The following is a 15,544-nucleotide window of genomic DNA, read 5'->3' as shown; positions in this document are numbered from 1 at the left end:
GAACGGGCTAGAGTCAAGAAAACTTCAATTAATCTTGCCATGCCTGATTTAATAGGTTTATACTATAGAATAACACTACAATTTGAAATAATTGAAAAAATACAAACAGCTTCAATAAACATTGGCAACTAAAATCGAACAACAGAAACAACAATTTCATGTTACTTTGGTGACATTCTTCATCTGATTCGGGGGCGCATTACTATCCCCGATTAGATAGCAATACGTCACAAAACCAAACAATATCAGTCATCAAATAACAAGTTAATTTCAACATGGAATTACTCAAGAAAGAAAAGCCCGTTGAACCCAAGTTTCGTCGATAGTAACCCATATAACCCATTTCATAATAATTTTGAATCCCCACTTTTGATTGACATTCTCGAATGAACCTTTGTTTCACTACACTGCACTTTCGTTGGTCTGTACGTTGCTTTATCGTCGGGGTTACAGTACCTTGTTTTTGGCGGTGAGCTTTTACCGGTTGAATTTGGCTTGACGGCGACGTCCTCTTACGTCCCTAGACCTGTCGTCTGAACGGGTGTCTTGAAGCGGTGTTACATAAAGTTGCGGAACCAAAGGGGTGGTAGTACAAGAAGTTGGTTTGGGGACACACATGAACCGCTGTAAATAAATGTATTACAGCATTAATTTCTAACTCTTCCTACAATTCATCAAAAGCTAAAGCAGGAGTTATCTATTGATTACAATTAATTAAATTCTCTCATTCTATTTGAATCCTCATTTCATATAGATTTTTATCTTTAAACTACTGATTCTTTGTATCAGAATTAATGGATCTTTCTTCACAAATAATTCAAAAGTTCTGTTATAATTTAATGAATTAGCGTTCAGTTAAAAGCCTTAACGCCATGAGAAAACACAGTCAGAAAAATATAAAATTGAGTCTTAAACTCAATATGAACATAATCTTAAAAATTTCATTCCAATTTAAAGGCTATCTTCCTGACTTTCAGCAATACTCTACGATAATATATCTCCAGAAACAATAACTCAAATGTAACATAACTGAAAACTTTCTATACTTCTTTAGAAAAAATTTATAAGTATCTTCCATCACTAATAAAATCAAAAGGATTATTCTCAATCAATATTATTAACTTGAAAATTAACAGGCTTTGTTGATAAAATACTCTTTGATTGAAGTTTCAATTAATTAAATTCCCTAAATTATATTTTAACATAATGAAATAAAAACACATAGATGTTGTCAGTTTTCTACACTTTAATTTGGTACACGACCATGGTGACCTGTGTGGTCACGAAACCATGGTCGTGTACCAAATTAAAGTGTAGAAAACTGACAACATCTATGTGTTTTTATTTCATCATGGAACGTTTCTACAACATCGACCACAACTCAGTTGAAGTTTTATATTTTAACCTTATTTTACGTACCTTAGCGGTTATTTGAAGAAGCAATTATTCGTACATGAAGAAGAAACACAATGAAACCTTTCAGGACATGGCACTACTAGAAAATTTAAACATTAATAAAAATAAAACTAGCTTCTACATTAACTAATGTTATAAACTTGTAAACCTGCCCAAAAAGGGCGAAACATAATGACTACATCTTTACTCTCCTAGTGCTCCTAGCAAAGTGTCCTCCGAAACGTAATCTGGTCTCTCCACTGGGGAATCCCCACTGTATTTAGAAACAGGTCTCCTATTGGGCGAAGGGAATCAATTTGACCAATCATCGCGTGGCTTCTAGAGCCTTTGGACCAAATAGTAACTGCAAAATCGGTAGTTTGTTATAATTTCATTGCTTGCTGTTTTCCAACTTATCGCACTTTATGTCGCGACAGGAAGGCTAAGTTTTTGAGATAATTCCATAATCTACATTCCTCGACGACTCGGAGCCACAATTTTTAAATATCTATCATGGGAAACTCGAAGTCATGGTCGTTCATAATAGATAGAGAGAGAGAGAAAATAATTTATTTCGCTAACTCACAATAATCGCTCTAGTCTATTGCGTATTAAATTTACTATTATAACTTGGGAAAAGGCCTGAATTAAATATAGTGCTCGGCACAGTGTGTGTGTGTGTGGTGTGTGTGTGTGTGTGTGGTGTGTGGTGTGTGTGTGTGTGTGTGTGTGGTGTGTGTGTGTGTGGTGTGTGTGTGTGTGGTGTGTGTGTGTGTGTGTGTGTGTGTGTGTGGTGTGTGTGTGTGTGTGTGTGGTGTGTGTGTGTGTGTGTGGTGGTGTGTGTGTGGTGTGTGTGTGTGTGTGTATGAGTGTATGTGCGTCTGTGTACACGATATCTCATCTCCCAATTAACGGAATAACTTGAAATTTGGAACTTAAGGTCCTTACACTATAAGCATCCGACACGAACATTTTCGATCAAATGCAATTCAAGATGGCGGCTGAAATGGCGAAAATGTTGTCAAAAACAGGGTTTTTCGTGAATTTCTGGAAAACGGCTCCAACGATTTTGATCAAATTCATATCTAAAAAATCATTGATAAGCTCTATCAACTGCCACAAGTCTCATATCTGTAAAAATTTCAGGAGCACTGCACCATCTATGCAAAGTTTGATTTTAGATTCTCAATTATCAGGCTTCAGATACAATTTAAACAAAAAATGTTAAAAGGAAAAGATTGAGCATAAAAATCTCTACAATTAATGTTCAGTAGCACTTTTACCTAAAATTGAAAATTAGCTCGAAATTCGAGAAAAAAAGATTATTCAATTGCAAACTGTTGGCAACTGTTGATTCTATTAATCATTCACTATGAAGAGATAGCAGACTTCGTGTCTGCAGCGCTATTGTCCTGTCACCAGCTTGCTCAGATCTTAGCAAAGTAGACCTAAGATGTGCGGGAACACTAGCGTCAGTTGATCAATTTTCATAACGGCAAGGAAAAAAGTTGTGTGTGTGCACAACACCAGATTTTTTTTTTAGTTTGTAATGTTATTGTTTATAGTGTAATATTGTTAGTATCTTAATAATGTTAAACTGATACTGAAGTTCTTCTTCCTTTTTTTCTTGTCTTTTTAGTTTTTTTGACTCTTTCTCTATTTGCTTTGTAAACTGTAACACTTCTTTTCTATTTCAAGTAGTTTTTTTCTGCCCAATCAGGTTTTTGTTCCTTTGAGATTATTTTCCATGTATATTTGATTTTTGGTAATGTTCTTCAGGGTAACTGTTTCAGTGACTATGGTAATTTCATGCTCTGTATATATTGTAAAAATGGAAAATAAATTGATTTGATTTTGATTTGATTTATCTATCTCTGTCAATTTGATAACCTTGCTACTGATGACATAACTTTTATTTTCATTCAATGAGACTTTGTTTATTCTAATAATTTGGACGTGTGCCAAAACACGTTGTTATAAACCGTATAGAATTTACATTCACATAATGTCAGAATTCAATTTTTTGAACAACTTATACACTTTATAAAGTGCCTGAAGGTGACGGAAAGAATGTCTTGTCATGAGACATGGGATGATCGCACCACAGCTTGGCAGTCACTTTATTGTTCTGGCAAAATTTTTTTAAGTAAGTGCATTGGATATTGACTCCTGGGAATTGTCAAATAGAATTCTATATTACTATCCCTGGTATCGAATTCTCCTTCGTTTTGAAATTAACAAGTTCTCCTTGTTGGCAACACTCCAGGTTGCGTCTATTCAGCTTCCTTCTTCCAATTTATTGAAACCTCTTCTTGTGCTGTATTTCACGATTTGAATTATTCTTCCTCCTTGTTTCAATACACGATACCTCAATAAAATGTATTATAATCAAAGTTATTATAAATTAATATGTAAATTATCTTGATAATTCAATCTGAAATATGATAATCAATCTTCCAGACTTACTAAGTAGATAAATATACTACATGAATGGAATATGATAAAAATATGCATATCCATTTATGAATAATTTTGTCACTCTCTACATATAAGAACCTACTCTCTCAATTTGGGGTCACACATACCTATCATGTGAGCAATCGGATTAAAGCAAAGATTGTTTCGTTAATCTTTGAGTTAACTCTTTTTTAAATTTGTCAACAGGTTTTAAAAAGCAAGGCAACGAAATATTTTGTCAAATTAGTTGTCCTACTCAATTCTCTAATGAGTCAAAAGTAGATTCGAGGAAACCTTTAATTTCTCAAGAAGTCGGATTCATAACACTTTCTTCACGATTTGCCATTTGTGGTCTACATAAACATCTGTACTGTGCAGCCGGATGAGCCGAATTCTGTGACAACACAAGCATTAATGATGGCGAGGTAGTGGGGTTGGGGTAAGGAGGACAGAACCGAAGCTGGGTCAATAACAGTGGACTTGGTGGCACAAAAGGCCTCCCTCGAGAAATTAATTATCCGCCGTGAGCCGATGCTGTCGCTGTCCTTGTCTGCTTAATTGAATCTCAAACAGTCATAGTGAAGTCTGTGCACTTGCAAAGTGCGGCTACCAACGCATCGCCATCGCATCGATCCAAACGACTAAACGCGCATTCAAAGCATAAGTCTTGGCTTTGTGCAGTAAAATCTGGTTGAGGTCCATAAAGCCCAAAATGTCAGTATGCGAACTGCAAAGCAAGATCCTTGATTCTACGTCTTAATTATTGTAGCTTGTTGTTCAATGTATTAACAATATCCAATAATGTGGAACATTCCTTGGATCTCGAACGACTGTTGAGAATATTACACCTTAGATAGAATTGCGTGATGATGATTGTTGGAGAGCTACAAGAGAAAAGCAAGATTGATGAGATCAGTAAGTAACAAAATTGTTCTTGATCATGAATATTGATGGAAACAGTCATGAAGGTGCAGTTTGAAAAATAGTACTGCAAAATTTCAAGATAAATAAGTATTGATGGGCAATATCCAAACATTTTGAAGATTATAATTGTTCGTTCATAGTAATTATGATGAAGCCCTTTGTGTGACTCCTTATGAGTCACACACATATATTGTGATTGATCAAGGCTGTTCATGCCAAAGTATTCCAAGCAAAGCAAGTTCAGTCTCAGCCAATCACAGTAGAACTTGAATCAAAGATCTAACCTAATGATGTTGATCTTGTAGTCTTGGTGACCTTATGATGTATGATGTTGGTGATCTTGTAGTGTTGGTGACCATGACTGTCATGTTGGTGATCTTTTGACGTTGGTGACCTCATGATGAATGATGTTCTGATTATGATTCTACATAAAAGAACAAAAATGAGGTTTCGATGTGCTCGAATCTTGAATGGATCATGATATTTCCGAGAACATAGGGGATAAAAATGATGTTTGGTGTATGTAAAAAATTTTTGCTGGAAAAATTTGAGTACGGATTACTCTCAATGTATGAATAGGTCTAGCTATAAGGCTCTTATCGTCATACGTCATTCCTAATTGGTAGGTTGTGGAGGCTAGAATTTACATTAGCTCTGATGTTGGTGGAAGTTTGTTCAGAGTTTACTCGGATATGAAAATGAGGAGAGAATTCTGTATATGGAAAGAGGAAAATCAACCAGTCTAAATATGAGGGAAACATTTTGCACGGTCTGATTACTCAATCAACAGTCTTGTTGTCTTCTCATCCTACATTGTGGCGGATAAATATTCACAGTTTCTGTGCTGTAGTGTGTTTTTGCCCCCTCCTTCCATGAATTACACCTGAAACAATTTATTTATTCCTTTATTGCTCTAGAGTGACCAATCTGAGTTCACGTCAGTGATGGCTATCTAATAAAGTAAATGATAAGTCATTATCATCGGAGAGCGATAGGCTCGTTTCTGATAATGGAAAACAGTCATTACCATTCACCATCTCACCCAACTCTCGTCACTTCTTCTTTTTTCGTTGTTGATTTCGAATAATTGAGTTTTGAATAAAGATTGAGTTTTTCCCTTACAAGTTCCTTGGAGATCATTTACTTTGAATAAGGATGACATGCTTAGTCCAGTACCAGTAATAGTATTCCATTCTTTGTTTCAATATCGAACATCTCATAGATGATTAATTCAATGTCTTATATAAAGGTCAATAATCTTCCTTCCATGATTCAGGCTATTATCAATCATCCCGATTCAAGTGATTTGTCCACTCTCATAATATCTATTTAACAGCTTCCCGATTCATACAGTTTTTGTTTCCCGAGTTCCCATGACATTGATCATTACGCATTCATTCAAGTAATGAGAAAGTGGTTGATATGAGTGAAAAGCTCGAGGGTCTATTGGCTGTGCTGTACAATGAACAAACAAAACGAGAAGCTGTTTTCGATGTATTTTGATTATGTCAAAATTATTCTACGGTATGGCTATAGAACAACAATACAATTCATGTAATGAGTGGAGTGCCTTTTGTTTGATTCCAGTTGGAAATTGAATCGAATTCGAATAGACCTTCTCTCCCCAGAGTATCCATTGTGTCAGATCACAAAGAAGTACCATTGATGTGTCCCACCTTCCAAGGGTCAGTCGATTTCCACAGTTTTGAATTCCCACCACTGAGTACAGTTCGAAATTTGAATTGGATGATTAATAATCTATTAGAGTTGATGTCAGGAATCGGTTAACAGTATTCATAATGTTTTGGAAGTACGGAACATTGATAAACAATTACTTTTTTCTCAAAATTCATGAATTTATCAATCATATTTATCATCTTACGTTTTTTATTGCTTATAAAAATAATTTTTAAGCCTACTTGTAAAGGATACTTTGAGGTAGACCACTTCTTAGAGTACAAGTTTAAGGGGCTGAATTACAACATACAGTACTGCTGGCAGTTTCTGTGTTCTGGAAGAAGAAAATATATAATATAAGGTCTAAACAAGCAATGGTATCGGAACATTAATATTATTAAGAAATCATCCGGAAAAAAGTGTTGACCGTATTAGGAATTTTCATAAATTCTTTGGAAATTCTTCGTATTCCGCACAGTTCACACAACATCATCTAACATTCATACCCTGTTTAGAACTCAGCTCAACACACCACAGAGTACTTTGATAAGTTGTGATTTATATGTTTTCAGTCTCCACAGTCATCCCCATGGTGAGAGAGGGGATAACCCTCCCCACGAAAGGAAATAGCTGAGGAGAATGATAAGTGCTTGGGGGAAGTTCTACCATATTTTATCCAAGTGAGAGGGTGATTTCATTTATTGTTCTTTCAGTGAATGATAGATATTAAATTTTCTTTATGATATGGAAATATACAACTCAAGTAGAAAAGCTTCAGCGTTGTTTTGTGGAGGGTCCGAGAGAACTGCTTCTGGGATGAGATGTTGCCATTCTTCACAGGACGAGCAATACAGTGATTCATACATGGAATTTCTCAATGGGCTTGTAAGATTCATATGATATCTATTTGAAAATCAAATCTAACTGACAATTATTTTTTCAAAGTTATATATTTATAATAGGAGTTGTCACGTTACTTTTGGTGGAGTACGCTTAGCCTCTTGCTTGGCGTCAATCGGTAGAGCATGAGAGTTATTTTAATAATTATTATAAAATCTGGTCGTGGTTTTACTAGGATATAATCTTACTATAATCTTCATAGGCCCAGACATGAGCTTCTACAATGATACTGATAATTTATGAAAAAATATATATATAAAACTTATATCCTATAGTATTGAAGAATAAAATGAATAGTACACCATAAAAAATTTGATACATAATATTAACAAATATCTCAAAAAATAAGTCAAAACAAAAATATATAGAGCGACAGAAATATATAATATATAATAAAACAAGAAACGAAATCAATAAAATATCACAGGTTAATACTATTTTTTTTGAGTTCTATAGCACGAAACGCTACCATGTGCTTTCACTTCATGATCATATGCATTTATCTGCATGTAGCTTTGACATCAACTTGCTGATGCTTGTCGATTTGGATAATTCTATTTCAAAATATAAACTTCTCGAATCAGAACATAGTGAATTGATAAATCAATAATCAAAATATATATTAATTTCTATAGTTTCTAATAAATATATATTATATATCTCAGGGTGCAAGATTCGGCACCTGACGGAAATAGATAGATCAATTTATCCAATGAATCAGAGCTACATTATACTATCGCAAATTATATTATAAAAATTAATGATCATATGAACATTTGTATTATCAGCTTAGAACTTAGTATTCTTTTGATTGGTGTATCTTTTGATATATGAATTGACTCGTTACTATCCAATAAAATACCTTTTATACAATCTTTAAACTTGCGCAAGTATTTTTACCAATTTCTTAATTTTTAAAACCCTTTCGACGAGCTAGCTTTGATTTCTTATTTCCTTTCGAAGCACTGAGGGCGCCCTATCAAATTCAAAAACGCCAAAACCAAAAAACCCCAGTTCTTCAAACTACTTTAGCCGAAAAAGTTGCTCAACTACAAAGTAGCCACACTAATTTAAAAAACCAATATTAGAAGTAACTCTAAAAACGTCTGAGGAAGAAAGGTTAGGGATGGTAGAAGAAATTAAATCTTTGGAACTGATTATAAAATTACAAGATGAAGACCATAAAAAAGAAATACTAAATCTAAAAAATCAATGTAGTCTAATGTCGGAGGAAATAAAGAAACTAAAATCTAAATTTGATAATACTAAATGTATGATAGAACCTCCGTCCAAATGCAAAAAAATAGAATCTAACCTAAATGATGGGAAATGCTCTGAAAATGGTCGAAATAAAACGTACAGTGAGGTTTTGAAGACAGCAACCAAAAATATAGCTGAGGGAAATAAAGATAGGAAAGGGAGAGTTCTGCTACTGACGTCCAGTCATGGACGTGATTGCAGTGATCTCCTTGAAAAAGATTAAAAAATAAATTTGATGTCCAATGTTTTCTCAAGCCAAGTGCATCAATTAATGCAGTTGTAGAGTCAGCTAGGGAACAAACTAAAGACTTTGATGAAAATGACTATCTAATTGTACTGGGTGGCTCAAATAATATAAATGAACCTAACTTGAATCATCTTCCTCAAGTACCGTAACAGAAAAAATCAAGGAAATTGTGCCACTCAGCAAAAAAACAAACTTAATAATAAGTACTATTCCTAATAGGTTTGATAGGCCAGAATTAAATGAAGCAATCAATTCGACCAACAAATCAATCCATGATACAATCAACAGCCTAAAAAATAAGAATTCTAAACAACTGGGGATTTGTTTTCTAAATGAAAGGCTGAAAAGACATAACTTCACTAATCATGGGTTGCATCTAAATCGATCTGGCAAAGTAATCTTTTGTAATAGATTGGCAGAGCTGATTGAAAGCCGTTTGCAATCCTCTGGTTTAAAAACAGTCAAAAAAACAAATAACGATTTTTTAGTAAATTGGCTCAAAACAGGGAAAGGGAAATAGCTACAAATGCTAGAGATAGAGTAGCACAAGATGGTAAGGTTTTTAGTATTTATCATCAAAATATTCAATATCTTCGCAACAAAATTGACAGATTAGAAGTATTTCTTAAACAGGAGGATCCTGACATTGTTATTTTCACAGAGCATGGCTTAAAAATAAAGGAAATAAATCAAGTTAGGATTCCAGGCTATTCACTGAGATCAGAATTTTGTAGAATAGCTCATAGAAGTGGTGGTGTATGTATATTCACTAGCAATGCTAAACATACCCAAACTTATGAACTGGATTTTGTTAAGAGATTTTCTGTTGAGATGGATTTAGAGGTGACGGGACTAAGGTTAAAAATTGATGATCGATTTGAGGTAGTAGTGTTAGGTATCTATAGGTCACCAAATGGAAACTGGCAAAAATTTTGTGAGCTGCTCCATACACTTTTGGAAATTACAACCGCTCGTTTCACAAATGTTATAGTAGTAGGAGATTTCAATACCGATTTTGCCAGGCAGGATAAAATGACAGAGGATATTAGAGATATTATTAATATGAATAATTTAGAAATTAAGGTCCACGAATATACAAGAGTAACTCGAACTTCACAGACAATTATTGATAATATCCTCACAAATATAGAAGGTTGTAATGTCAGGTTAGGTAGCTCAGATCTATCAGATCATAACTATCAAATTTTAGATGTTAAGTTGCAGGGCCAGAATCCAAGCAGGAAAAAAACTTTTGTGAAAGAAATTCAGCAATATGAGCTAGGAAATATAAATTGTTTGAAGCAGGAAATGCTTCAAGAAAATTGAAGTAGTGTTTATAACAGTTGTAACCTAAATTACAAATATAAGCAATTCATTGATACTCTAAGATTTCACATTAGTGTATGCTGTCCGATAAAAAAAGTCAAAGTAAAAAGTAAATTAAACAAAGTAGATGAATGGATAACTGAAGATATCCTTACTCAAAGAAATATTGTTAGGGAAGCTTATGAGGAATTTAAATTAGTGAGGGATGTTCCGAGTGAGGTCAAATACAAATGTCTAATGAAAAACTATGCAAAAGAAGTGAGGAAAGCTAAGTGTAAGAAAACAGCTGAAATATTAACAACTAGTACCAATTTCAACTCTGCTGTTTGGGAGGTAATTAATAGAAATAGGAGAGCAGCTCAAAAGGATACAGCTACTAATGTCCCTAGGATAATCGATGAACATGGAAATTATATGGATGATAGTATAGACATTTGTAACTTTTTCAATAAATATTATCAACAGGTTGCATATAATCTCCAAAAGTCACTGAACACTAATACTTATAATACAACTACATTAAATGCTGAGCCAATTGAAGAGGTATTTAAATTTCATCCATTATCAAGAGATGAGTTGTCAAGAATAATAAAAAATTTGAATAACAAAAAAACAGTAGGATTGGATGGGGTCTCAAGCAAAATTTTAAAAGAATGTGAAAATGAATTACTGGACCCTTTATTGCATCTCCTTAATACTTCACTAGAGCAGGGTATTCTCCCTGATGATCTGAAACAAGGAAAAATTTTGCCAATTTTCAAGAGCGGTGATTCTGAAAGAGTTGAAAATTATAGACCCATTAGTATTCTAAATGTAATAAGTAAAATTTTTGAAAGAGTAGTTTTAAATAGGTTATTGATGCACCTGGAAGAAATTAATTTCATATGTGATGAACAGCATGGGTTCCAGAAAGGGAAATCTACTAAGACTGCAATAGTATCCCTTGTTGAAAGACTAATAGATATAATAGATTCAGGTGAGAAGGCAGCCGCAATATTTCTTGATTTATCCAAAGCTTTTGATTGTGTGAACCATAGAATATTATTGGAAATACTAAAAACTGTAGGTGTGAATAGTATAGAACTAAAATGGTTTGAATCATATCTCATAGGTAGAAACCAGTGTGTTGAGCTTACCAAGGTGGATGGGAATGAAATAGTAAAAATTAAATCTCAAAAACTGGAGGTCCAGGCTGGAGTACCTCAAGGCTCAATTCTGGGTCCCTTTCTGTTTCTGTTGTATGTGAACCAATTACCAAAAGAGTTAAAAGATCACAGAGCTCTGTTGTTTGCTGATGACACATCGCTTATCTTTAACAATTATTTATTAGATAGTCTAGAAATAAATGCTTTTACTGGAGTACAGTCAATTGTCCAATTCTTGAAGCAAAGGCAATTAACAATAAATAGTAAGAAATGTCAATTCCTACAATTCAAAAGTAAATATAATTCAGTAGAGGATAGAGAAATAAATGTGTTTGTAGAGGAAAATGAATTAGACCAAGAAGAGAAAGTAGCATTCTTGGGAATTTTATTGGACAGGAAATTAACATGGCATCCTTACATTGAGAGGATATGTAATAAGATATCATCTGGGGTATTTGTCCTGCGGCAGCTTGCTAGACTGAATGATAAAAAACTACTGTTAACTGCTTACCATGGACTTATACTATCTCATATTAGGTATGCTATTTTAGTATGGGGTAATTCATCTCAACAAAATATGGACAGAGTGTTTAAGATTCAAAAGAAGGCACTCAGATGTATAGAGAAAGTGAATAGGTTAGACTCTTGTAGGCCTTTATTTAAAAAGCTTGGTCTATTAACTGTGCCATCTTTGTATGTATATGAAGTTGTAATGCATATGAAAAAGAGTGGTTTGATCCAGAATTCAGATGTTCATGAGTATAATACGTGAAACAGAGCAGATTATCATATAATGGGTCACAATAGTAGGTTATTTGAACAAAAACCAGATTATATTGGTAGGAAATTTTATAACAAACTACCTCAAATCTTGAAAAGTAATGATGATTTGAAGATTTTCAAAAAACAAATGAAAAAATATTTAGTTGATAAAGCTTTTTATAGTGTACAAGAATTCCTTTCAAACCTAAACTAGGTTGAACTACTTAGTGTTAGAATTATTAAGTAATAGCATGACTTGTCTTATACTCCATGACTGGAGTCTTTAGGACGTAATCTAAAAAAAAAAAAAAATCACTATTTCAAATATTATTCACTCACGTGCCGGATTCTCGATGAGCTGCTGATGGCGATCCAAACTCCTGGTGGTCCTGGAGTCGTCTCTTCCAAGGGATTAAAAATATTTAAATGACTTTTGCTTTACAATAGCATCACAAAGTCTTATGAGAAAATTAGTGATTCGATTTAACTTTAAGTTATTGAAGGTACTGTAAGATATTGCGCTCTACAATTTCTGGTGACATCTCATGGTAGTGGTTGGCAGGCAAGTGGGGAAGTTCTCCTTTCTAATTCACAATTTTCATTTCCGATTTCCAAATTCACATAAAATTTAAATAATCTGTTCCTCCGCCATTCATGGCTCAAATAGTTCGTGCCGATCTATTAAATTATTACTTATGTTACATCTTTGATAATTTATCTGCCTTCGGGCCGTATCCAAAACATAAACTGTACAAGAATAATTCATAAATTCTTAACATTTATAGAAATATATACAAATATATTTGAATCGGCTCACTATTACCGCCTATCAATTGCTACCATTTGATTGGTGCATGCAAATTATTATAGTATACATGCGCCTAGGAACCTCCTACTTCCTTAATACAATAAATTATTTTTGTCTGGGTTTTTTAATACGTTTTTTACATGCAAAGTAATTTTTTAAAGATTATAGGTCGATTCTCATATTACAACAATTAGCCACGTGGATTTTTTGGTTCCTCAAGTTAAGTTTCTGCCAAGGTGTTTGGCTAGATTCTACGTTATGCGACTCAGTCGATCATTAGGTCGCCGATCAATAGATATTTTACGCCTAACCTCAAATTTTCAATATTTTATATAATATTATATAGGTAGGAAAATTATTTTCATTTCTATTCGGCCGTTATAAATTTAGCCATGATGCCTGATATTATCTAATCTTTGAACATTATCATCTTTGGCGATATTAGCCTATTATTCCACTTAGACCTATAAATTTCTCCAAATAGGAATTTCTATTTATCCCTCCGAATGTCAAAACGTTACAAAGTGTATGATGAAAAAAAAGTGAATAGTACTACTATGAATACTATATACTATTTTTACAATTGGAATACTTCGTCCATGTTTGTAAGTTTCTGGCCAGGAATATATGATGTTCAACATGAAACAATTGAAAACCCCTAATGTCTTGAATTTTGGTCAATTAAAGATGATAATTTCCATCAATATAAAAATATTAACATTACAATATTGAAATAACTGAACTTTAATCCCCATGAATCGATAAACTGGAATGATTCAAGTGATTTTAGGACTCAGGCAAATTTCCATGCCTTCAGACTTTGTTGTAAGAGACTGAGGCCTAATTTGTTGGCAACCTGACCCTCACCTGATGAAGTGTAGAGTTCTTAATTGGCAGAAGCCCTAACAGAAGAGTAAATTGCATGACGTCGATTCTGGTAATTGTGTAGGCTGACAGGCCAAAACTAATCTTGTAGAATCATTGGCAGATTCTAATATCCTGATTAATCACTGATTTACATACAAACAACCGAGTGGGAAGGCCAATCAGGTTCACTAAGCGGGAATTGTGAAGACCCCGGAGGCTAAATCACTTTGAACAGCTTCGTGTTGAACTTTACACGCAAAAACTTCTCAACCACCCCTTGTTACCTCTTACAAGTTGCCTGGAACAAAAAGCGACAACAGTTCGAGCATGAAAGATAAATTGAGCTTCAAGTCAAGGTATTGTAGAATATTCAAAAAGAACCAGAAACATAATTTTTAATTCGAATTTACAAATTTTAAGATTAATGGAAATTGAGTAGATATGAAGAAGTAAGTGTTAAACAGACCTAATCATCCACTCACATTCCACAATTTTCCAAAATACTTCAAGATAAGTTACTGAAAAGTCACGTATAAAATTTCGGATTTGTTTCACCAGTGCACCAGTGATTAGAGCAGGCAACGTATATCCTAGTCATAAAAGTTTTGAAATACTAAAACAGAAGTGAGAATGAACTTCATTCAGGATTACAAGTTGGGAGGCTTGCAGTATCTAATTCACACCATATTAATTCTTAGCTCACCACTAGTAGCTAGTAGCCCTACGCCTACCTATTTCAGTCTGGATTCTCGTCCAGACAAACTTCACTCTCACAGTGGAGTGGAGTAATACGGTATGCAAAGTTTTATCTCGCAAGTCCTGCAGTTGAATGCAGCTTCACAAGCCAGTAGCGGTTTGTTACTACATACATTGTTACTGAATATTGTACTTTGTAGACTTTCCACTTGCTCTTAATCAGAGAAGCCCTTGTGGTTGTTGCGAGTACCACATAATATACCAATTTATTTGTAATGAGATAATTTATAGAAATAATATGAATCCCGAATCCTATTGAATATTTTCAACCTAATGATTCTCTAATAAAATCATGAGTTTCAGTGTTGTTTGCGACTTGAAAAGTTTAATATTCTGCGATATAGAATCCTGCATGAAAATTGTAGATTTTATCGTTTCATTTTTTTTAGTTAGGCTAATTGATGTCAATACTTATTTCTTCCTAAGACTTTGTCAAAGTACAAAGTACTTTGTACAAAGAAGAATTACTTCAATTTTTCCTCCCAATACTTCAATACTTCATCTTAATTTGGGTTTTATATAATTTCATTTACTTTGATAAACGTTATACTTGGCCTACCAATTCATACCGTACATTCAATATTCAACTTACCATGAATTCCTCCATCACCTACCTACATTGCTGCACTCAATCAATCTTCAATGTATTAGCAATTTGATCATTGAATAGCTCACACCGTATCAGAGCTATTTTCCTCCTATTCCATAATGGATGAACAATAGTAGATTATACTTCCTTGTTCAATTGATAGTTTAATAGTTGGGAGGAATCCTTGCAACTTCATACCGTGTTGCATGACATACATTCGGTAGCCAATTACAATAGTATTGTAGATGGACACAAGCTCTTCGTTCAGCCATGCATTGAGATATTCCAAATCGGCTGCAGCATGCATCGATCACTTGGATGGGCTTTGAATGCTGTTTCAACAATGGATCTAATTGGTGTAAGCCACTCGAAAGGATCGTTGACGCGAAGCTGAGGACTGAGGTAGTCGTCAAAGCAAAGCACAAAGACGC

The sequence above is a fragment of the Nilaparvata lugens genome, chromosome 5, assembly GCF_014356525.2.
Source record: "Nilaparvata lugens isolate BPH chromosome 5, ASM1435652v1, whole genome shotgun sequence".
Classification (NCBI taxonomy): Eukaryota; Metazoa; Arthropoda; class Insecta; order Hemiptera; family Delphacidae; genus Nilaparvata; species Nilaparvata lugens.
Note: the sequence above shows the minus strand (reverse complement) of the source record.